We start from the raw sequence: 24,803 nt of genomic DNA, 5'->3' as shown, positions 1-24,803 counted from the left end.
GTGCAATCAAACTAGAACTCAGGATTAAGAAACTCACTCAAAACCGCTCAACTACATGGAAACTGAACAACCTGCTCCTGAATGACTACTGGGTACATAACGAAATGAAGGCAGAAATAAAGATGTTCTTTGAAACCAATGAGAGCAAAGACACAACATACCAGAATCTCTGGGACACATTCAAAGCAGTGTGTAGAGGGAAATTTATAGCACTAAATGCCCACAAGAGAAATTAGGAAAGATCTAAAATTGACACCTAACATCACAATTAAAAGAACTAGAGAAGCAAGAGCAAACACATTCAAAACCTAGCAGAAGGCAAGAAATAACTAAGATCAGAGCACAACTGAAGGAGATAGAGGCACAACTGAAGGAGATAGAGAAACAAAAAACCCTTCAAAAAATCAATGAATCCAGGAGCTGGTTTTTTGAAAAGATCAACAAAATTGATAGACTGCTAGCAAAAGTAATAAAGAAGAAAAGAGAGAAGAAGCAAATAGATGCAATAAAAAATGATAAAGGGGATATCACCACCGATCCCACAGAAATACAAACTACCATCAGAGAATACTATAAACACCTCTACGCAAATAAACTAGAATATCTAGAAGAAATGGATAAATTCCTCAACACATACACCCTCCCAAGACTAAACTAGGAAGAAGTTGAATCTCTTAATAGACCAATAACAGGCTCTGAAACTGAGGCAATAATTAATAACTTACCAACCAAAAAAAGTCCAGGAACAGACGGATTCACAGCCGAATTCTTCCAGAGGTACAAGGAGGAGCTGGTACCATTCCTTCTGAAACTATTCCAATCAATAGAAAAAGAAGGAATCCTCCCTAACTCATTTTATGAGGCCAGCAACATCCTGATACCAAAGCCTGGCAGAGACACAACAAAAAAAGAGAATTTTAGATCAATATCCCTGATGAACATTGATGCAAAAATCCTCAGTAAAATACTGGCAAACCAAATCCAGCAGCACATCAAAAAGCTTATCCACCATGATCAAGTGGGCTTCATCCCTGGGATGCAAGGCTGGTTCAACATATGCAAATCAAGAAACATAATCCAGCATATAAACAGAACCAAAGACAAAAACCACATGATTATCTCAATATATGCAGAAAAGGCCTTCAACAAAATTCAACAGCCCTTCATTCTAAAAACTCTCAATAAATTAGGTATTGATGGGACGTATCTCAAAATGATAAGAGCTATTTATGACAAACCCACAGCCAATATCATACTGAATGGGCAAAAACTGGAAGCATTCCCTCTGAAAACTGGCACAAGACAGGGATGCCCTCCCTCACCACTCCTATTCAACATAGTGCTGGAAGTTCTGGCCAGGGCAATCAGGCAAGAGAAAGAAATAAAGGGTACTCAATTAGGAAAAGAGGAAGTCAAATTGTCCCTGTTTGCAGATGACATGATTGTATATCTAGAAAACCCCATCGCCTCAGCCCAAAATCTCCTTAAGCTGATAAGCAACTTCAGCAAAGTCTCAGGATACAAAATCAATGTGCAAAAATCACAAGCATTCTTATACACCAATGACAGACAAACAGAGAGCCAAATCATGAGTGAACTCCCATTCACAATTGCTTCAAAGAGAATACCTAGGAAATACCTAGGAATCCAACTTACAAGGGATGTGAAGGACTTCTTCAAGGAGAACTACAAACCACTGCTCAACGAAATAAAAGAGGACACAAACAAATGGAAGAACATTCCATGCTCATGGATAGGAAGAATCAATATCGTGAAAATGGCCATACTGCCCAAGGTAATATAGATTCAATGCCATCCCCATTAAGCTACCAATCACTTTCTTCACAGAATTGGAAAAAACTACTTTAAAGTTCATGTGGAACCAAAACAGAGCCCCCATTGCCAAATCAATCCTAAGTCAAAAGAACAAAGCTGGAGGCATCACACTACCTGACTTCAAACTATACTATGAGTCTACAGTAATCAAAACAGCATGGTACTGGTACCAAAAAAGAGATATAGACTAATGGAACAGAACAGAGCCCTCAGAAATAATACCACACATCTACAACTATCTGATCTTTGACAAACCTGACAAAAACAAGAAATGGGGAAAGGATTCCCTATTTGATAAATGGTGCTAGGAAAACTGGCTAGCCATATGTACAAAGCTGAAACTGGATCCCTTCCTTACACCTTATACAAAAATTAATTCAAGATGGATTAAGACTTACATGTTAGACCTAAAACCATAAAATCCCTAGAAGAAAACCTAGGCTATACCATTGAGGACATAGGCATGGGCAAGGACTTAATGACTGAAACACCAAAAGCAATGGCAACAAAAGCCAAAATTGACAAATGGGATCTAATTAAACTAAAGAGCTTCTGCACAGCAAAAGAAACTACCATCAGAGTGAACAGGCAACCTACAGAATGGGAGAAAATTTTTGCAGCCTACTCATCTGACAAAGGGCTAATATCCAGAATCTACAAAGAACTCAAACAAATTTACAAGGAAAAAACAAACAACTCCATCAAAAAGTGGGTGAAGCATATAAACAGACACTTCTCAAAAGAAGACATTTATGCAGCCAAAAGACACATGAAAAAATGCTCATCATCACTGGCCATCAGAGAAATGCAAATCAAAACCACAATGAGATACCATCTCACACCAGTTAGAATGGCAATCATTAAAAAGTCAGGAAACAACAGGTGCTGGAGAGGATGTGGAGAAATAGAAACACTTTTACACTGTTGGTGGGACTGTAAACTAGTTCAACCATTGTGGAAGTCAGTGTGGGGATTCCTCAGGGATCTAGAACTAGAAATACCATTTGACCCAGCCATCCCATTACTGGGTATATACCCAAAGGAATATAAATCATGCTGCTATAAAGACACATGCACACGTATGTTTATTGGAGTACTACTCACAATAGCAAAGACTTGGAACCAACCCAAATGTTCAAAAATGATAGACTAGATTAAGAAAATATGGCACATATACACCATGGAATACTATGCAGCCATAAAAAATGACGAGTTCATGTCCTTTGTAGGAACATGGATGAAGCAGGAAACCATCTTTCTCATCAATCTATCGCAAGGACAAAAAACCAAACACCATGTTTTCACTCATAGGTGGGAATTGAACAATGAGAACACTTGGACACAGGCAGGGGAACATCACACACCGGGACCTCTTGTGGGGTGGGGGTAGAGGGGAGGGATAGCATTAGGAGATATACCTAATGTAAATGACGAGTTAATGGGTGCAGCACACCAACATGGCATATATATACATATGTACGTTGTGCACATGTACCCTAGAACTTAAAGTATAATAAATATATATATAAATAAAAAATTGTGTTCTAAGTAGACATGTTGTTCTACTTCTTTGAATGCAGTTTTCTTAACATGAAAGTGAGATTCTTGATGCCTATCTCACATAATGATTATAAGAACTAAATGAGAAAATGTCCAAAAGCACTTGGATGGAGTCTGGTACTTAAAAGTGCTTTATAACTGGCTCTTATTTCTGTTTTTCACTGTTATGCTCCATGAGAACCTGTTTCCCAGAATCTGCATCTCCCTGCATTCCAAGGTTCTTCCTTTCAGCCAGATGTGCTAAGGTAACACTGGGTTTAATTAGCCAGGCTGGAACAGGTTCCTAAGCAAATAGAAATCATATATCAGTCTCAAGTTTCACAGAGATAAGGATTAGTGTAGTTTTGTAGGTCTCTGATTCTGGATGCTGTGAACACCTGGACGCATCAATAAAGCAAGGCCATCCATTTCCAGGGCTTCTAATGTCATTTCTTTTTCTGAAGTTAAATCAAGGTACCATATCTATCTTTACCAGGGTGACTATGGGCCTGTCTTACAATAATCCTAAATCCTGAAGTGATGTGCCACAGTTGTCCTTGGCCTAGTGGTCATGGCCAGGCTTAGTTAATTCTTGACTGAGGAACAATTCTAAATCTAGCAAGACTACGTGGTGTAGCGAGGCAAGTTATCATCTGTCCCATACCAGGCTAAAGAAAGCTGGTTACTCTCGGCTGCTGGGGAAGAACAATTAGCAAAGTAACTATACATATCCTCTGCTTGCTAGACTAATTACTCTACACCCTAATAAGAAGATTGAATTATGAGCCTTCCTTCTCTATGGGATGTATATGACTTTTGAAATCCCAAAATTATTGATTTTTCACCATCATAAAAACAAAGTTTTAGAGAAAGATGAATAGAAAACTGATTCTTAAATTGGTTAAGGCTTACTTTCATTCTCTATATTCCCCTATTTGTTTTTAACCACAGTCAAATAGGGAAATGTATAAGATTGTGTAAACATTTTTACCACCATCAACAGGTACTTTATAGACTCCGCCAACATCTCCTTTTTTCCCTGAGCCCAAACACCCCCCCCACACACTTACACACCATACTTTGCCCTCTTTTTCCAATATTATTCTTTACTTAAACCCTTTTCTCTACTAATACCTGTGAATATTTCAAACACGTAGCAAGCCAGTGCTATTAGTGTCTCTCAGTTTTCTCCACTAAAAATAGGAGACACATAAACTTCCTAATTCCCCACTGCACCTAATGGAATTCCAGCCTCAACGATTTTAACAGTTATCTCCTCCACAACCCAAGCTACTGAAATGTCCCCTGTTCTGCCAGCTCAGGTGTCATTATTTGGAAAATATTACTTCTCAACTTTCTTTTTCTAGTTGTTTGCTTTTTCCATTATTTGCAGCTCAGCAGCTATTAAGATCCAATGCTGCAGAAAACAACAATAACAACAAAAGAGCCGCTTAATAACTAAACTTAAAAACCAAACTAGTCAGCAGCGAACAATGCCTTGTCAACATTTCTAAATGGAGCAGAAAGAAGGCAAGCCAAAAGGACAGAGAGAGGGCAAAAGAGAGAAAGGGACGCTTCCTGATGGGTGAGTATGCATAAGTGCTTTGGATAATAGCTAAGAGGTAGAGTTTGCAACACATTAAAGAGGGGGAGGAGAGAAATAGGCGAACAGCCTCAGAAGGGCATCCGAGTGCAGTGAGATGGGCACACCCAGACCTTGGTGAAATGCTGAAGTCAACAAGACCTCCCTGGGGTGTGCCCTTACGAACCGCCCCCACTTCAAGGCTCTGTTCCATTTAGCATCACCACCTCCCTTCTGCTTTCTGTTCCCACAGGGCTTTGCCCTCAAGATAAATGAAATAAATCCTCCAGCTGATGAGAACTTAATATGTTCTCCCTCCCCAAGGTATTTACAAAGGCAGCAGAGACTCTCGGAATCCCCAAAGCCTTCACACTCCAAAGTAAAGCACGACAGATTTCAAGGAGGAGGAGATATTTTGGGGCAGAAGAGTTTTCCAGGACCCATCAAATCACTCCCTACAGACATCTGTCTGATAGATAATATATTCTTAAATGGGCTTTCTTTTGCTGTTTTATATCTTAAGAGAAAAGGGCAAAGTTGTGACTTTCTGTGATATCAGTACCAGGATTAGGACCCACTCTTCAATTGCCTTTGAAAAGAGAAAAAAGCAAAACGAAACCTTCCTCTGGCTTACTTTCAGAGCTCCAGTCAGATTGACTGTGCCAAGCAGACAGACCACCCACAAACTGCAATAAATAACAACCGTCTCTTCTGAGTCGGTTATCCACTGTATCACCCAAGGCAAGTGATTAAAAATTGCAATTTCTTTCACATAACAAGGGTGCTGTCAAACTGCAGCCCCTCACCATGGTTTTACAAGACTATGTTGAAAGCACAAAGTTCCATGTGCTGAGTTTTGTACTCCACAACCAGCCTGACATTATCAAATCAATGCTGGAATAAAAGTTTGCAGGAATAATTTCCCTACACAGTCTTTTGTTGATCTACTGACATTGCCTAAGAGATTTAATTCACTCTTCTTCGTCCTTTTTTTTTTTTTAATTTATAAGACCTGTCATTGAAAGGCTCACCCAATTTTTTGCTCCTCCCAATATGGATTTCTGACAAAACATGTTGCTATCCTGGTGTCATTTCCCAAATATTCTACCAATTAAAAAGCACCATCTCAGAAAACTATTCTCAAAACTCACCTCCTGCAAGACTCCTCTCCTACATTTTCACTTAGAACCTATCCCACTAGCTTTGTCAATAAGGCTCCTTACTGGGTGTCTTTAGTTGATCCTGCTTGCACGGCATCTTCACATGGATATCTAATGAAGATATTGAACATAGTATTTCAAAAAGCCACTTACTTTCTCCTCAGTAAGCGGAGTCATGTGATTCCACTTACATAAAGTTCTTGAACAAGTGAAAGGAGCCTCAAATGGGGAAAAAAGAGTCAAGGTAGTTGTTTGTGTGGATAGAATGAAGATGAACTGGGAAGGAGTGAGGAAACATTCTAAGGTGAAGGTCATGTTTCATGTTTTGTAGGAGTTTAGGTTAAACAGATGTATGCAATTGTCAAAACTCAGTGAAAGTATACTTAAGATCTGTGCATTTCATTGTATGTAAAGTAAAAAAGGAAGAAAAAAGCAATCTATTGCTTTCTATCCCTTCAATGCTATTGTTTCCTCGGCAATTCTGTCTCAGAAAAAATCCACTATTCACTTATTCACTCAGGGCCAAAATCTTAGAGTCATCTTTGACTTACCACTCCAGTTTATCAACAAATAATGTTGTCTATACCTTCAAAATATAATTGAATAAAATATGTTTTAAGTTTTGCATTAGCAATAATCGAAGCCAAGCCACCATCAACTATTTCCTGAACCACTGCAAACCTCCTAATTGTTCTCTTGGCTTCCATTTTTGCCCTGATGCCCACCCACCCCTTTCAGCCTCATAGTCTAGTCTGTACACAACAGCTATATTGAATCATATAAAGTATAACTCAGACCATAGGTCTCCCTGTTCTTCAATGGCTTCTCTGCACAGAATAAAATCAAAATCAAAATATATTTTTCTTCATGGATTACAAGATGCTAAATTATCTGGTTCCTGCCAAATTCTCCAAATTCACTTTTAATTTCTTTCTCCTCTCTCATATCATTCTAACCATGCTGGCTGCCCTGATGCTCTGCCAAGCATAACCCTACCTCTCTGCCCATATTGCCCTACCCCAGATAATAACACAGCCCACTCCCTTACTTCAATCAAGAATCTATTCTTATTTTACTTTCTAAGAGAGGTCTTTTTGACAACTCCCTCTAAGTTGCTATCCCCATTATTCTCTATTCTTTACCCTATCTTATTTGTTTTCATAGTATTCATCATTCTCTGACCATGGATTATTTGCTTCTAATTATTTTCTGTACTTGGATACAATCTTCACAGAGTCAAAACCTTTATTTTTTCCACTGTAATATTTCTATTACAATTCCTAAAATCTGGAACACTACAGGTGGTCAAGAAATACCTCTTAAATCAATACATTAAAAAATAAGTTATTCAGGCCGGGCGCGGTGGCTCACGCTTGTAATCCCAGCACTTTGGGAGGCCGAGGCAGGCGGATCACGATGTCAGGAGATCGAGATCGCGGTGAAACCCCGTCTCTACTAAAAATACAAAAAATTAGCCGGGCGTGGTGGCGGGCGCCTGTAGTCCCAGCTACTCGGTGAGGCTGAGGCAGGAGAATGGCGTGAACCCGGGAGGCGGAGCTTGCAGCGAGCCGAGATCACGCCACTGCACTCCAGCCTGGGTGAGAGAGCGAGACTCCATCTCAAAAATAATAATAATAATAATAATAATAAGTTATTCAATAACGTTTTTTAGTTCTCTGTGGCAGATAGTAAAAGATGACCATCATCAATTTCTTCCATGTGTCTGCTCCTATTCACATCAAATGGAGTTCAATCTCCATCCATTTAAATTTATGCTGACCTTAGTGACTTGTACTGACCAATGGAATGTGGTAGAAGTGAAGTTTTGAGACTTTCATTGGAAGGTCATAAGAAGACTTGGAGTTTCCATCCAAATATCTTAGAAAAAATTCTTTGACTCTCCACTGGGAAGCTTGCCAAAATACTGAAGGCGAATTTGCCAAAAAAGGCCACATGTAAATTCTCCAGCTGGCAGACCAGTTGAGCTCCCAGCTGACAGCAAGGATCAACAGAGTAAGCCATGTTGGGTGCACAGCTGAGTCAAACCTTCAGACAACTCCAGGCTCAGCCACCATTTTATCACAATTGCATGATGGATCCCAAGCAATAGCCTTTTAGCTGATTCTAGTCAACCCACAAAATCATGAAAGATGAATTGTCTTAAGCTACTAAGTTTTGGGCAATAGATGTTGCAGCAATAGGTATCTAGATACTCTTCAAATTATACTTTTCCTTCAACTCTATAAAACCTCTATGTTTTATAGTTGTTTTAGTGTACCCCTATCTATAAATTTCCTGACTCACTGATGTTCTTCAAGTATTCAGCTGATATCTACAAATGTAAACCACTTAATAGAACATGTACATTCTCTGTGCACCTTCCACAAATACCAATATTGTAGTAGGACTTACAATATATGAATAAATGATACCTATTTTCTATTCCTTTTGTGTCAGGTGTGAGCAAGTTCATTGAATCACATGCCCAATTCCCCTACTTGAACTCTTCCATTTTATGTGCATCTTCTTTGTCTTTGATAAAATTGCAACCCCATCCTTCATCCTATTTGTATTTAAACTACATTCTTCAAAGACTCAGTCCAAGTCTTTAATAAATAACTATAAAATATTTTACCTTTGGTTTAGTAGCATCATCAATTTATTAATATTTATTTATGAAGTCTTAACTATTTATAGATAAATTTACAAGGCTTTGTACACAGAAGAGAAGATGAATAAAGCTTGATTCTAAACTCAATGACTTTTTGATCTAAGTGTGGGAAGAGAATAAAGCTCATAAAATGCATTTAGAATGCAAAACATTATGTAATGTCAAGATGATCAACGCAAGGAAGACTGTGGGGGAGGCAGATTGAGGGTGATGGGTACCTGCTGGCTTTGTGGGATGCCCCTTAGGCTGCAAAGGAACCCTTGGCGAAGCTCCCTTATGGGTTTCTAACATCATCAATTCAGTGCCTACCTTGGAAATGAGAACTTGGGAACCTGGAACTTGCTTTTAAAAGCCACTTTTCTTGCCATCCACTCCATCCCTCTGGGCTGCTGTCTCTTGCCATAAATCTTAGCTCTGGGAACTCCAGGGCATCTGACTCACCGTGGAGTACCTTTTGGAAACCCAGGCTGGCTCCTACCTCAATTAAGCTTTTTTAGAGTGACTACTCCATACTTCTATTATAACAAGAAAAAAAAATATCACTGTGAAGGCCTAACTCTTGCTATATACAGTCAGAAAACTTGGTCACAGTTAAGTGACTCCCCAAGCTACTTGGGGTGATCATAATCACATCACTTTTCTAATTCCCAACAGTCTGGTTTATAGGACTTCATTATCATATTGTGGACCTTTTGATGATAATTAAAACATGTCAGCAGCACCAAAATTCTTGTGAGTTTTTCCAAAACTGATAGGAAAGTTTGTATAGAAGGGTAATTCCCAATTTCTTATATTTCTTCCCCACAACCCAGCTCCTTCAAAACAACTTGTAGTATCTCTTTTCAAATATCCCTTCTAAACCATATTTAATAATTTTTGGCTGTAAATATGTGTTATTGTGGTATAATAAGAAATATGTATATGGTCTCTGCCCCAGTATCTGCCACCCAAGCTCCTAAAACCTTTGTAATTTTCTGTTTGATGGGGTACCAAGTGCATCTTTTCTTCTGATACACTGTCTTTGATCCCAGTTTCTGACACAAAGTGTCTTATCCTTTGGAATTTCCTAGGTGATTTGGGGTGTGTTTTGTTCTGATGAAGAGACTGTTATTGGGCACCTGGATGGGACTGGTCACCAAAAGGATCAAGCTATGATTACAAGCTTAGAACATTCAGCTGCCTCATCCTCCAGAAAAAAATAGAGATGCTAGTGATTGAGTTAATAATTGATCATGCCTACATGATGAAGTATCCATAGAAATCCCTGAACACAAAAAATTCCTGAACATAAAAATCATGAAAGTGTGGAAAATATTGAGGGTGGCATGTCCAGAGAGGGCACAGAAGCTTGCACTATCTCACTAGATTTCTTGGTTCTCATGATCTTCATGTCCCATGTAAAATTCAGGAAGCATGGCTTGACCTCCCCAGGTTAATTCTTGTTTTTTATTGCCACTTTGGCTCCTCACCACATTAGTTTCAGTCATCTCCACACTGCTTTCAGCTTCATGCCAGTTCTTTCTGGTGGACCCAAAACACGGGTGTCTGGAGATGAAGCTGAAGAATCTTTCAGTGTCCCCTTCTGGCTGTGGCTATTGCTGGGGTCATGCCATACCATAAATTCTGCTGGTAGGTGAGGCAGGGACTTCAAGGTGATGGTATAGTCCTCCAGCTCAACTTTCGTATAGCCCAAGAATTGATGGGTAGACAGTACCTCATTGTTTTTGTGGCCCATCAATGAGTCCTGCATATCTTCCCTTTTGTAACCCAGGGGCATTAATTCATTTTCCTAGGTCCTGTAGTCAGGGACAACTTCATCTTTGTGAAGTTATTCTTGCCAATGATCTTGAGGAGCCAGTAGTTGCTAATATGGGTCTCCTCCTTAGCAGAGATGGCTGAAAGGCCATTCAGCATGTTAGACTTACTGTTGGCTCTAGAGGCAAGTTATCCCATGGACAGCTTAAAATTGGGAAAAGCTGGTAAGAAGCTAGGTCCATATTGCCTCAGAAGAAAACCAGATACAAAGTCTGTCTAATGAACTGATCACTACAGTGGTTTCAAAATACAATATTAGACAAAAAATGAGATAAAACAAATACTAATGAATTTGATTTTTTAAAAATGAAAAAAAAAGAACTAGACTAAAAAAGGGAAAACAAAGTAGACAAAATAGAAGAAAAGCCAAGGAAGGAACAAGCTAATTTTGATCAAGTCCTTCAGGGCAACAAAAGTCACCTTCTAGAGCTAGAACAAAAACCTATGCCCAGCCAGGGACAAATAATATATGTGCTTGGAATTTCATAACAATTACAGTAAGAAATGGACCTATCATGCCCGAGACCAATTCACACAGTGGTTTTCTCACTTTTTGGTCCTAAGAATTCTTTATTCTTTAAAGCAAAAGAAGTAAATGCCAGATAACTTTTAGTTTATATGGATTATGGCAGTTGATATTTGACCTACTAGAAATTAAACGCATAGGATGATTTTAAAAATATTATCAATAAAAACTGGAAATGTGGTGTTTGTTCAGTGGAGAGGTGTGTCAGTTTGGGCTGAAAAAGTTTAAGAAAGTATTTTGAAATAACTGGGCCACATGACAGGCCTTAAAGAATGGGTAAAATTTGATTAAGCAAAACAAGTACAAAGGATATTTGAGGCAATGTTTTAAAAAGAGATAGATAGAGTGGGTCATGTAAGATTTTGGAAGACATTTCTACTTCTTGAAGCATGGAGTAGGGCTGGAGTGTAATAGAAAATGGGGATGGAAAGGTAACTTGAACTTTGATTATAGAGTAGTAATGTATTTCTCTCTCTAGAGTATGCTTATAAATTCCATTTGGCCAACTTTAGAGTCTGTATAAAACACTGGTTAAGTGCACCCATCCCAAAGCCAGACTGTGTAGGTTCAAACCCAAACTCTCCGACTTGGTAGCTATGTTACTTTGGGCATGTCACTTAACCTCTGTGTCTCAGCTCACTGTCTCTAAGAACAGGATAGCAGCAAGTGACCATGTAAGGTTGTTGTGGGATTTCATGTGATGTATCTATAGAAATGCCCAGAACATTGTGAGTACTTGATCATTAATACTATGCAGTTAAGGGAAAACCTGCAATGAAATAGCCATTTTGCCCTCTACATCACACTTAAGTCTTCCTGAGTGTAGTGACAACTAAGACATTTTGTATTTTCTTCAAACAATTTTCAGCATTGGTTTTGTTTATTGAGCCAATAATTTTGATAACTAGACAATTCTACTCTACTTTTCATATTCATTATAATAGAATACCTTAGACAGTAGCCATTTATGTTTAATTTTTCCATGGATGTTTAATGCTAAAATTCAAAAAGGTTCATGGTATACTAGGTATCATTCTATGTGCTTTACATATGATCTTCACAACAACTTCACGAGCTGCAAGGTTTGATCCAGTAACTTAAGGCTATGCAAGTACAAAGAATGGTCAGTGTTATTCAAAAAATACCGGCAGCAGAGACAGCAGTGGTCTAACCTCAAAGACGTTTGTTTTCTAGCACCTAGTTTTTAGACTGGAGTCAGAAGAACTGAGCGATTCAACAGCTTAATTTTAGGGATAAGTAAACAAAGGTTCATGAACTACCCAATATCACACAAGTCGAATGCTCTTTCCATTTTCCTGCTTTGCTGTGGAATATATTTGAGGACTTATTTATGAAGATGATTTTATCTGGAATTGGGAAATAATAATACTTTACTGGGGTCAATGAAGCTTCCATTAAAAAGATTTGCCTCAAGGGATCCTAAAATCCTGCACAGCATCATGTCTCCTCTGTCTTCCTACTGGCTCCTTAATCTCCTTTCCTTCCCTCCCCTCCTCACATGTTTCCCACCTAAACTTCATCACCCCTTAACCAAAAGTCACTAGATTTTTAATATTTCCTTCTGAAAACTCACATTCATATACATTCACTGGGAAATGATCTTTAAGAAAGATAATATGAACATATAATTTCTCAGGTATTTGGAAAACTCACGATAAAGATTACAATGCCTTGAAATTTGAGCTCTTTAGTTCAAAATCTCTTTCCAACTAATTTTAGAAAAGTGAGATTGTAGTCCTTAATGGGTGATTAGAATAACCCTTTAAATGCCTGTTTTTATTCTTCCTGACTTTTGTAAATATGCAACACTTCCTAAAGGAGTATCCAACAATTATCTTAGCAACTTTCCGAAAGTTAAACTGGAAAGCCTGGAAAGGGTCTGAGGAATTTATTCAGCCAACTCAGCCCCACGAAGATGTTCTTAGAGTCACTTTTACTAGATCACAGAGTCAACAACCTGACTGTGGAAGGCGCCACTCTTAGCTTGTGTGATCTTCAACTGAGAATGTAAGACAAAGCCTTGCGTGAGAGTAATTTATGAGGAATCAGGAAGAGAGGGAATCAAACATGAAAGAAGGGTAGTCAATAAAAGATTTGTTAAGCTGGCTACCACAGAACCACTCGCTCACTCTCAATTCTGCAAGAGCTTTGGAGTAGGCTCATGAATTGCATTCAGAATCATCTTCCAGAGGATGAAAGGGGACTTCCAGGTTGTGCATGCTGAGTTCCAGGCAGGGTCATGCAAGCAGATTCTAGTATAAGCGCAGCTCCAGGGTAGAAACAGAGAGGGCTACAGCATGGCCCCAGGGAGGTACATCTGCAAGAAGCTGATCAAAGCCTGTGAGTCCCTGTATCAGAGGCCAAAGTCAGAACTGATTGAGACCAAGAGGATTTGAAGAGGAGCATAAAAGTAGTGTGATACAGGATCTTAGAGATAATCCAGCTGAACCTGGTATTTTATGGGTAAGGAAACTGCAGGCCAAAGAGCAGATTCCATGATAATTAGGGATGGCAACAGAGCTAGAATGATGTTAATTGCTCCTAAGCCAGTAGTATATGTTGCCTCTTTTCTCCTGATTGGAAAAACAATACTTTTCACAAGCTTGTGCTGTGTCTTTTTGAAATTAAATTTATTAAATGAAATTTACAATTCCTTCAGAGATGCAAAAGTTTGTTATGAGTCTGTCATGCACAGAAGCCACAATCTGCACTGCGGCACAAAGTGAAATGCTGAGACCTCAGACCCTCCTATGAAAATGACGTCTAACAACTCAACATCCCAGTTAAGGGTATGGGTTCTGGAGACAGACTGCCTGGACTCAATGTCTAGCTCTACTATTTACTACACGGGGACCTAGGTCAAGTTAGTTTGCATCTATATGTTTCAGATTTCTCCTCTATAAAAGGCAAAGGGCAGATCTGAGGATTAAATATTACATATGAAGTGTGTGAGGCTATGAATAGAAAGATTTCACAAAAAAAGTTATAAAGAACTCCAAGCAACTGGACTAGGCCAAGACTAAAATTTCGACTGTTGCCAAATGCCCGTAAGGTTACAACTAATCATCTTGTAACTGTGTAGGTAACCCACAATATGATTCTTACATATATTTTCTGTCTTCCTTACATCACTCCCCTTGAAGCATTACCACTTGACTATGTTTTACTCTCCCATTTCTCTGATGTTTTCCTTCCTCTTTGACTTAGAACGCCCTCTGATTTTTCTTTCTGGTCATTTAAATCCTATTCATTTAAATTTCCCCAAAGTGATTGATTTCTCACTAAATGACTACATCCCATGGGCTGGCCTAGAACAGGGACATAATAGATGCATGTGCACTGAATGAGCTGAGTGATGAATCACTCCTTGAGCACTGTACTGTTTCCTAGCTCTGGATAACCCTGGTTAAGCCAGTAGGGGAGCAGGAACAAACCATCCTTTCCACAAACATTCACTGATCTACAGTCATAAGCACCAAGAGAGGCTCTGGGAAAATAGCAGTGAGTAAAGTAGATTTGCCCTCTGATCTTAGGGCATTTATAATAGACTAGTAGGGCAGACAATCAACAGTTGCAGTAAAATAAATCTAAGTTTACCACTGTGATAAGTGCAAAGAAGGAGAGAACACGGTGTTGTAATTGCAGAATACTGAGAACTGGAAGTACATTTGACTTCTTCAGAAAAGTCAATGTATGTGAGAGCTGAACTATAACTGCAAGGTGACCAGATGTGTGTTCTGGGAGGAATCAGAAAGAGAGAATTGCTCAGGGAGAAGAACAGCATAATTAGAAGACCTTGTAAATTGAGAGAGTTTCTCCTGAGGATCAGCTACAGGAATCCCAGTGACATCGTGAGTGGGTGCACGAAATGCAAAGGAAATATGATATGCTTCGTAAGGCCTTGAAATTATTTGAACAGCAATTTCAAGAGCACTTTTGTAATACAGTATATCCACCAAGTCCACTATTATGTGCAAAATATTAGTATTTCGTTTCAGTGTGCTATGTTCATCCACGGAAAGATCATGAATATTTGTTGAATTGGCATCATTTGGGTGGAACACCTCCCAAAAGTTTGAGTATATCCCAAATCATAATAAGTATAGTTTTAAAGTATTAATCATTCCTGCTCATGAGAACTTCTTCAATTTATAAATTCATATATATATATATATTAAGGTTTCTAGTTTCTACCTTAAGCATGAGTGTGTGCATATATATAGATATATATAGAGAGAGAATATATAGAATGTATATATAAATATATATCTATTCATGTATATTCATGCTTGAGGTAGAAACTAGAAACTTTAGGATTTGAAGGGCATCTTATTTTTTTAAAGTATATATGAAGATATCCTATTTAAGAACTCATTTAATAAAATTTTTACAGAAATCTGGCATACCCACTGTAATTTTAAAAACCAAGACTTACAGATGGGTACACATCTAGTTAATGACAAAATTGGAGTGAAAACCTAGACCTCAGGGCTCCTCAACCATCATTCATTCCACTGCCTAAGAAAGCTGTGGAGCTTGCTAATCCCCGACAGCCTAAATGGCAGTCCAGAAATTTTGCAGTCACTTGACTGGAACCACTGGAGGAACCTAAGTTCTGAGCACCTAATTTCCTTTTCATATGTTTCCCAAGGCAACAAATCTCATCCGCATGCACAGACGTGTTAGCGTGAGCATGTGTGTGCATGCATGCAATCACACACATATACACGCACACCAGAATAAGATATCTGTACAGCCAGCATACCCAGGGCTGCAGCCTAGATAAAGAGACAGTTTTATAAAAAAATATCTTCACTAATGTGATCAAAACCTTTCTCTCCCTCCTAAGAAAGCATAACAGAATCCATATGAGTCAGTGACATTGTAACAGTAATAACCTTGAATCCATTCTAATATATTTTAGGAGTAAATTACAAAACATGCAGCCTCTTATTACTGGCAAATTTCCTGTGGTACAATCATGACATGTAACAGCACACTGATGTGTCCTGCAAGCTCAGCTGAGAACGTCTGTGTTAAAGACTGCTTCTCACTTTTCCTTTTCCTCTCCTCCTCCTCAATTTCCTTGCTTTCTTTTCTCTCATGTGCTACCTCTACATAAAACTCTATCATTTAGATTATGTCCTGATTATCATGGGAAAAATAAATAGAGCCAAGTGTTCACTTCTTAAATGCATACTTAAATGCTTAAAATGCTTACTTATTAGTGATGAACATACCTGTACCAGCTAGGACTGAGAGGGGCAAGCCACATGAAGCCTTGATAAAATGTGAACCTTCGCTGATCCAATAGAGCATGCATATGCACACACACAGAAACTGACACCAGCTAAAAGAAACACTCATCTACCCATCTTTCTAGTGAGGGAGCCCATTTGAGAAATCCTTTCCAAGCATTTCAAGCATTGACAAGGTGAGGCCGGGGGCAGGCAGTCAGGAGAAGGTTATTTTGAGGGTTGGTTTAATTTATGGGGTTTATTTGTATCCTCTATCATTCAGCGGGAAACCTTGTAAATGATGTTTGCATGCACTAAACTGTGATAACTGAACTGATGAGTTAAAGACTTGACTGAACATTTAATGTTGCTTATTAAATAATTATGACGAGGTTTGATGAATGGCTCTAAATCCCTGAACTTCCAACTGAGATTTTCAGCATGAGTTTCATTAGACAGACGTGGATGGAGCCTGCTGCAACCCACCTGCAAATGAGGTTGCAAAACATTTGAACTGGAAACCTTCAGAGGTGAATAATTCAACTGTCTTGGTCTATCTTTCTTGGTCTCCAAACAAGTATTTCATTTTCATTTGATAATGAAGTGGAGGCAAATTATCCTATGTCTATGGGGCTTTCCGAAGCATCATTGCAAGATATCTCCATATGTACTTAATGAAAACTTAATCTGTATTCTTCATAAAAGGAAAAAAAAAAACTATTCAACTTAAAAACAAAAGTCTTATTCTGAGATGTTAATTAGCTCTCTTCCAGAATACTGGAGTGATGTGTGCACAATACAGGTGAGAGATGAAAAACACTACAATTTATTGAAGCCTGTGAATTTGTTTAGTATCTGAGACAGATTCATTTGTTGTAATGACATGTGTCATCCACTTTTGAAATATCTCCATGTACTGATATGAAGGCTCATTAGACCATCAAGCAATATAATTTCAAAAAAGAAAGTATTGCAAATTTGGGATTTTTGTGCTATATCTTAACTCCCTTAAGTAGCTGTGTCTATTCTTGATAGAAATTTTATTTAGCCATCTACTGACAATTCACATTTGTGTTTTCTTTGTTGATAGATTTTTTATAAAGACAAGCTGAAAATCAACCCATCAATCAAAAAGAAAGTAGTCTGTAGTGGGGTGAAAGAGATCAGATTTGAGAGAGGTGGGCTCCATTGAGAGTGGCAGTGGAAGGTGGTGGCTAAGGGCATGGAATTTAAAACCTCACTAATTGTACCTAAATCCCAATTCTACCTCCACTAGCTGTACAACAAAGCACAAGTCTGGCAGCAAAGGTGTCCCTGAGTTCTAGTTTTGCTTTTCAAGTGGCTAAAACTGCATCTGGAAAAATCATTGAAATTCGTTGGCCTTGGTTGCCTCATCTGGAAAATGAAGCTATTGAATCCTGTGCATGCACATATTAAAATTTATTTGATGATTTAGCAAGTAGTTGTCCAAATAAAGTCTTTGCAATTACATAAGGATATTTAATTGGTCCATAAAAAGTGTAATTTTTAATAAAATTAATTTAAAATCTTTTAATGCAAGATCTCAATGTGAAGTTTTGTTTACAATGTGCTGGGGGTTGTTAGTGGCTTAGAAATGTCAATGGACCTTTTCCTGAATTTCTGGCTCCTAAAAAAATGAAAAAGTATCTAAATTAATTTCTACATTAATCAAAAACAGTTTGGAAGCATTTAATAAATGACAGAGAAGCACTAAAGATCATAACTGACAATGTCTCCAGATATGATGGCCATGATGTGATTCTGATGTTGTTAAACAATTTTTCCCTGGTACCACTCCTGATGTAGAGTTTTTTCTCTTGCATTTATTGCCACTGATCTTAGAAAAGAAAGAAAATAGAGAAGAGAAAAGGTGTCAGACAGTGAATAGGAATGTACCACACCTTTGTACAGATGTTTGATTTAGAGAATCTGAAGAAATAAAGAGTAGACATGAATAACATATTAAAATCGTGTCCTTGAAGTTATTATTTTATGCCCTTATTGAAATACTCTGTCACCCTTTTTTAAATGTATTCTTGGTGACTATTTCAGTCAACTTAAATAAAGGACTTATATATAAATTCCATAAGTAAAATAATAAATTTAAAAATTGGGACACATAAGTATTTCTAACCAGAGAGTAGTAGATCCTGTTTTCCACTCTGCCTTGAGGGAAGGCTGCTAACCCACTCCTTCCTCCACTGCACAGCAAGCCAGTAGTGTCGCCTTGTTTATTAGTCTGTTTTCTGCTGTCCTCTAACACCCATTCCTACATTTCTTCCACTCTTTTTTAGTCTCTTGATTAGAGAGCAAATCCAGGAGCAATAATCTAGGAATTCAAATGTAACTGTTCTCACTATTCCAGGAGCAAAGCTGTATTCTAGCAAGTCTTCCTAATCTACTTCTGCATTGCTCTTAGTTGAAAAATTATTCTCCCTAACACCCTGCCCAGATATTTTATTTTTCTATCCTTTTTGGTTTCCTGGCATTCAACTCTAAGATTAAATGCTGGCTTTCCCTGAAATAACCCCTAGCCTTCTTTACATCTCTGTTTCCCAAAAACTATCTCCCCAGTTACAAATTTATGGTCATCATGACCTGTTGTAGGTTTTGGAGTTGGCCAGAAAACTTCATTTTAGTGGGAATGATTGATAAATAACTAAAGCAAGTAGATCTCTTTAAAAGAAAAGAAGGCGTGTGGAATGTTCAGTTAAACACTATCCGGATGGACTGGTGAATTTTATAAACCATCTGAAAACTAGTTCTTTCTACTATTTAGAAAGCAATTAACAGATAATTAGAATAATTAAGAATGGAACATGCCTTTTTGGGGGAAGGGGAAGTGTTAACTATTCAACACACTACAGTACACATATTTTATTTAAAAATTGTACTGAATTATTATAGTTATTTTTAAAATTTTAATAATAATGTATAAAACGTTATTCTGTTGTCACATAAATAACTACATAATAGCTTTGATTTTGCCTTTTGACTCATAAGGCTAATGAATGAATTTAATGACCTCTCTTCTATACCTACCAAAGCCACTATTCATGCCTAAATATTGGTCCCAGGTATCCTTTTCTATTTTGTACTTATCAATCATTTTTATAAGTGTCTCGAATAATTCTTTGTTTTTAAAGAACAGTTCTCACAGGAATTTATCTATCACACTATTTAATTACATTTTATTTTTCATAAAAGGAAAGGGACATACAGTAGAAATACCACAAAAAAAGCGGTGTCTACACATGCAAATTAGTTCAGAAGTTTGTTTAATGTGATCGAGCTACTAATCTGAATGGTATAATTAATATAACATGTTGTTCTGAAAGCCATGATAGTTTAAATTTAACAGGTTTCTCCCACCCCTACTACCCACTCTCCTCAAACAAAAACCACAAAAATAATAAATAAAATAAAGCAAGCATGCCTTTTAGTGCCAAATATAAAATGTCTATTTTTGGGTCCCAAAATTGACTTTGAAAAATGGTGTCTACTTTTTGTCTAATATCAAATCAAAGTAAAAAGAGAGAATGAAAGTATCCAAAGTGGGTCAATATTGCATCAAAAGGGAACAAATTATGGAGTTGGCTTGGGCTAACCTTATAGCAACAATAACAAAATTCTTGTTCAATGTTAATGTGTGACACCCACATCAACATAACAGCAAAAAGATCAAGAATGAGGCAGGGTAAGTCATGAGGTCACTGAGATTTCTTAAAGTCCTGAGTCAGACTTCAACTGCCTTTGTAGAAAGTAGGACAGCGATGCCTTTGAAGAAAGCAAGCCATCAATCTTATAAAATACCAAGGCAATCGTTAGTAAAAACAAGTCAAACATCCATCCTCTTCTCCCGCATTCCACTATCCCTCAAATAAACTGAGCATATTGTATAAGAAAAAGTCACATACACCAAATAATTTCCCACGAAGTTTTTATCTGCAAGAAACATTGTCAGAAGTCGTTAGATGCAAAATGAGAAATGAAAATCATCAGTTAAAATAAATAAACCAAATGATGCCAGAATGTTGTTCCAAGAAAAATTGTGACATTTCAGTTGCCACAAAAATTCTGACACACAATAGATAACAACAAGGAAGTTCCAAGTTTCATTTCTATCCAAGATTCTGGGGCAAGTGCTTTTAGTCTTTTAGGCAATCAATAAACAGATGGTTTCGCTAGCATTCAAATCCCATTTTTTCCCCATTTGCTCTATAAAACAAGACAATCAGACTAAGGGAATAGTCATTCCAGTTTTACATAGTGGTCGTGTGCATGATAATCTGATGTGTATTTTTCTTGAAGATGTTTTGGAAGGGGAGAGGGGTGGTGTGTTTCTTTTTCCAAACAAAACCGTAACATTTACAATTGTATTGTATCCCACAAAATGCCCCCTATCATCAGATAGTCACCCCAGATGCTAGGTCAGCAAGGTGAATTAGGGTCCACAGAATTGCTTTGACCACAACCATGGAAACAATAGCTGCAGGACATGCCAAAATGCCTAACTCCAAGGCATGATCTCATAGTTTAATATGATAGGCAGGCAACATAAAACTTCAGTTATTGTTCACAAAGGGAAAATATAATTTCTTTCTCCTTCAGTGGCAGTGATTTATAATATTTTGGCTTTGGATTTTCTTAGGTTCAGGCATTTTTTTTTACTGACTCCAGTTTGTGGACAAGATCCAGACTGGCAAGAGCTGCAGAGCCTGGAGATGATGGGAAGGCAGCCCAGAGATCAGAGATCAAGAACAAAGAAGACTGAGGTCTAACCAAAAAAGAAATAAACTTTTGTCTTCCATCCGAGTCCAACTCTTTCATTTGGGATAATGCAGCTTCCAGAGTTCCTGGGAACTAGACAAACCTCATGTTCCTTCCTTTGCCACAAGTTGAGCTAGCTAGGGCTGAATAGCCCTACTATGTTGAGCCAAGAATTAGGACTGATTCTTTTACTTGCTTAGCATTTTAACTTTGAAATCAACCCTGTGTTAAACAACATAGCCACTTGCAGTCTGTCCACAAAATCATCACATTGAACTCACTTCCAGGCAATAAGGAGTTTTCCCTTCCAGTTATCCCAAAATGTCTGTTATCACACACAAAAATGGCCATAGTCTAATCGGTGTAAAAGATGTATGAGTATGTATATGAATAAGTGTGGGGTCATTATATAAGTGTAGACTGCATACATATTTTCCTTCAGAGTAATTTAACACATTCATTTTAATAAAATATGAACACAAGGAACATTCCAATAAACAGATGTTTTCTTACATATATTTTTATCTCACTTCATCTATATATACATAGTGATATAAAGTGAATTTCTTTTTGTTAATAACCACTGAATCATTAGAGGACAATTATAGTGTCTTGCCATTCTGATTGAAAACGTGGCACATATACACCATGGAATACTATGCAGCCATAAAAAATGATGAGTTCAGGTCCTTTGCAGGGACATGGATGAAACTGGAAATCATCATTCTCAGTAAACTATCCCAAGGACAAAAAACCGAACACCGCATGTTCTCACTCATAGGTGGGAATTGAACAATGAGAACACATGGACACAGGAAGGGGAACATCACACTCTAGGGACTGTTGTGGGGTGGGGAAAGGGGAGAGGGATAGCATTAGGAGATATACCTAATGCTGAATGACGAGTTAATGGGTGCAGCACACCAACATGGCACATGTATACATATGTAACAAATCTGCACATTGTGCACATGTACCCTAAAACTTAAAGTATAATAATAATAAAATAAAATAAAATAAAAAAGAAAACATCTTTCCAAATAAAATGTGATACAATAGCTATTACAAGAGTTAGGTTTTAGTTGAGATAATGTATACATCATTTAAAAATTTTAAGGATGGCCAGGCGTGGTAGCTCACGCCTGTAATCTCAGCACTTTGGGGGACCAAAGAGGGTGGATCACCTGAGGTCAGGAGTTCAAGACCAGCCTGGCCAATATGGTGAAACCCTGTCTCTACTGAAAATACAAAAATAAGCTGGGCGTGGTGGTGCACGCCTGTAATTCCAGCTACTTAGGAGGCTGAGGCAGGAGAATCACTTGAACCTGGGAGCCGAGATCATACCACTGCACCATAGTCTGGAAGACACAGTGACACTCTGTCTCAAAAAATAAATAAATAAATAAAATAAAGGATAAACCATCCAGCCATTTCCCCTAGATGTTGTAGTTGTACTACTTCTGGCTCTGAAATGATCTACATGATCTCTTGAGGTCTCTTAGCCTCCTTGAAGTTAATTCAATGGTGATACTATAAATCTAATGCAATTCAGTTGAGTCTTAGAAGGCCTTCCATGTTTGTCCAGCCTGAATAGGGGCTTTGGTAAGTGAGTTCCAGAAGAAAAACAAGGCCAGGAATTTGCCTTTGGCAAACACACAATTGTTGTATTAAGAGAAGCAAGATCTATTATTTACACGCAAGATTCAGAGAGACAGTGGGAAGAAGAGCACAGGAAAGGTATGATAGAAGAGCACACGAGGTTCTAAAATGAATATAAAGATAATAAATAGAATAATAAAAGGCCCCAAATGGAAAGACATGTTTGGGCAGGAAATCTCACAGATCTTTGAAACAGGAAGGATGATAGCAGTCAGGTAACACAAGGGAGAACCATGATACTTAATTTCCTTAACCCCTACTGCCCAACCCCCACTAAATGGGGCACAATGACTCCTGATCTCTCTGAACACATTGCTATTAGAGAGCAGTACCTCTTCTGAATTAGGCAGAGAAGTGTAGGAGGAATACTCTGCTAATGGAAATGACAGGGTTAAGTACGTTTTAAATGGAATTTAAACCATGAGACAAAATTGATGCATCTCCTTCTATTGCTCAAAAGCCAATAGAATCCCTTGATCTATTCCATTCCGTTTATTTCTGTCCTGCTGAGCTAAAGGATGGGAAGACCTTCCTTACTCCAATAAGTAAATAGCCCTGCCTCTCTCATTGCTGCTGTCTTTGCTGACCTATATTTCTTGCATATGGATGGATTACCACTAGTTGGTTCAACAGATGCTATGATATCATTATGCAAATGCAGGTTCACTGCCACTCGGGAATCCTATAGACTGATCACTTCATTATCAGCCTCATCAGAAAATACAAGAGAATTGTGTCCCATGCTCAGTGGAATGAGAACATAATTTAAATGAAGTAGTTTACTGTCTGGCTCTTCTATTGGAGTAGGAGATGAGCACAGCTGACCTCAAAAGCTGGGATATCAACAGGCATAGCTCAGTAGAGGGACTGCCTGAGCTACCTTTCTGTGCTCTCCCTCCTCCCTTCTGCTCTGCCCTCTTCTTTCCTCCAAATAAGGACCTACGTGAAGACACTTTACAGCATTTAATTTGTTCACCTGCTGTCATATATCCTTGAAGAGTGTCTGCCTAGGAATAGAAACAGTTTAGCCCTGTGCCTAGAGAGACAGGTTGTTTAGTGAAAATCTCTCAAATCTTAGGATCAGGAAACCTGGATTCTACACACTGGGTTCACAGTACGACCTTGAGGATTTTATGTGATTCTTTTTTAAAATTTTTTTTTTTCAAGTCACTTGACCTATTTAGAGCTCTTGTCTATAAAATCAAGGAGTTAGTAATGACTATCTGTAGAGCTTCTTTTAGCAGTAACATTTTATTGTTACCTGAAATTTTAATTTGATGTATTTTTCCAAGCCTTATTCTATGAAAATAAAATGTGGCTATTGATACTTATTCCAATTAGCAATTATCACAGTTTCCTATTAAAATGGTGCATTTAAAATTATACTAATTCATGTAGTAGATTGTGAAATATAATGTGACATTAGTATTACTAACAAGACTAACAGACTAGAACTGGATCCCGAGTTCAGGTCCTGACACTGCCACCGTGTGCTGGGCCACCTGACCCAGGTGATCAGCTCTGCCTTTATACCTAACCCAGAATGGACCTTCACATATTCTCTTCCTGGAAAGTTCCAATGCAAATAAAACCTGGCATTCAATTTTCATCTTTTCTGGCAAATCTACCCTCTAGAGCAGTATAACCCTCTGTTTAGATTTACTACAGCATCTCTCCTATTGTAATTTAATTACTTGTTTTTGCATTTTTCTCTATTTCTGGCTGTCAACTTCTTGAAATGGAGTCTGTCTTTTAAAATTTTTACTTCTACTGCTGTCACCATGGTACACTATACCTGGCACATAATAGGGTTCTGTAAATGTTTGATTAACACAAGTCACAATGGAGGAGATTCAGGAGGAGCTGATAACAAAGTCTTGTGAAAAGGTGGTATGAAAGAGAATGCCCCAGACTCAATGCCTGGGTCAGGTGGACACATTTTCCCTTGGCCCCAAAGGAGAAGTGC

At 38.0% G+C, this 24,803-nt stretch overlaps 1 long non-coding RNA gene across 1 annotated transcript in view; it reads right to left on the bottom strand.

Annotated features, from left to right (window-relative positions):
• Positions 1–24,803, bottom strand: part of LOC129458060 (uncharacterized) — a 223,926-nt gene that overhangs the window by 125,335 nt on the left and 73,788 nt on the right. The window lies entirely within an intron of this gene.

Source organism: Symphalangus syndactylus, chromosome 1 (assembly GCF_028878055.3).
Source record: "Symphalangus syndactylus isolate Jambi chromosome 1, NHGRI_mSymSyn1-v2.1_pri, whole genome shotgun sequence".
Taxonomy (NCBI): domain Eukaryota; kingdom Metazoa; phylum Chordata; class Mammalia; order Primates; family Hylobatidae; genus Symphalangus; species Symphalangus syndactylus.
The sequence above is the reverse complement of the archived record's forward strand: the minus strand, read 5'-3'. Positions and strand labels throughout refer to the sequence as shown.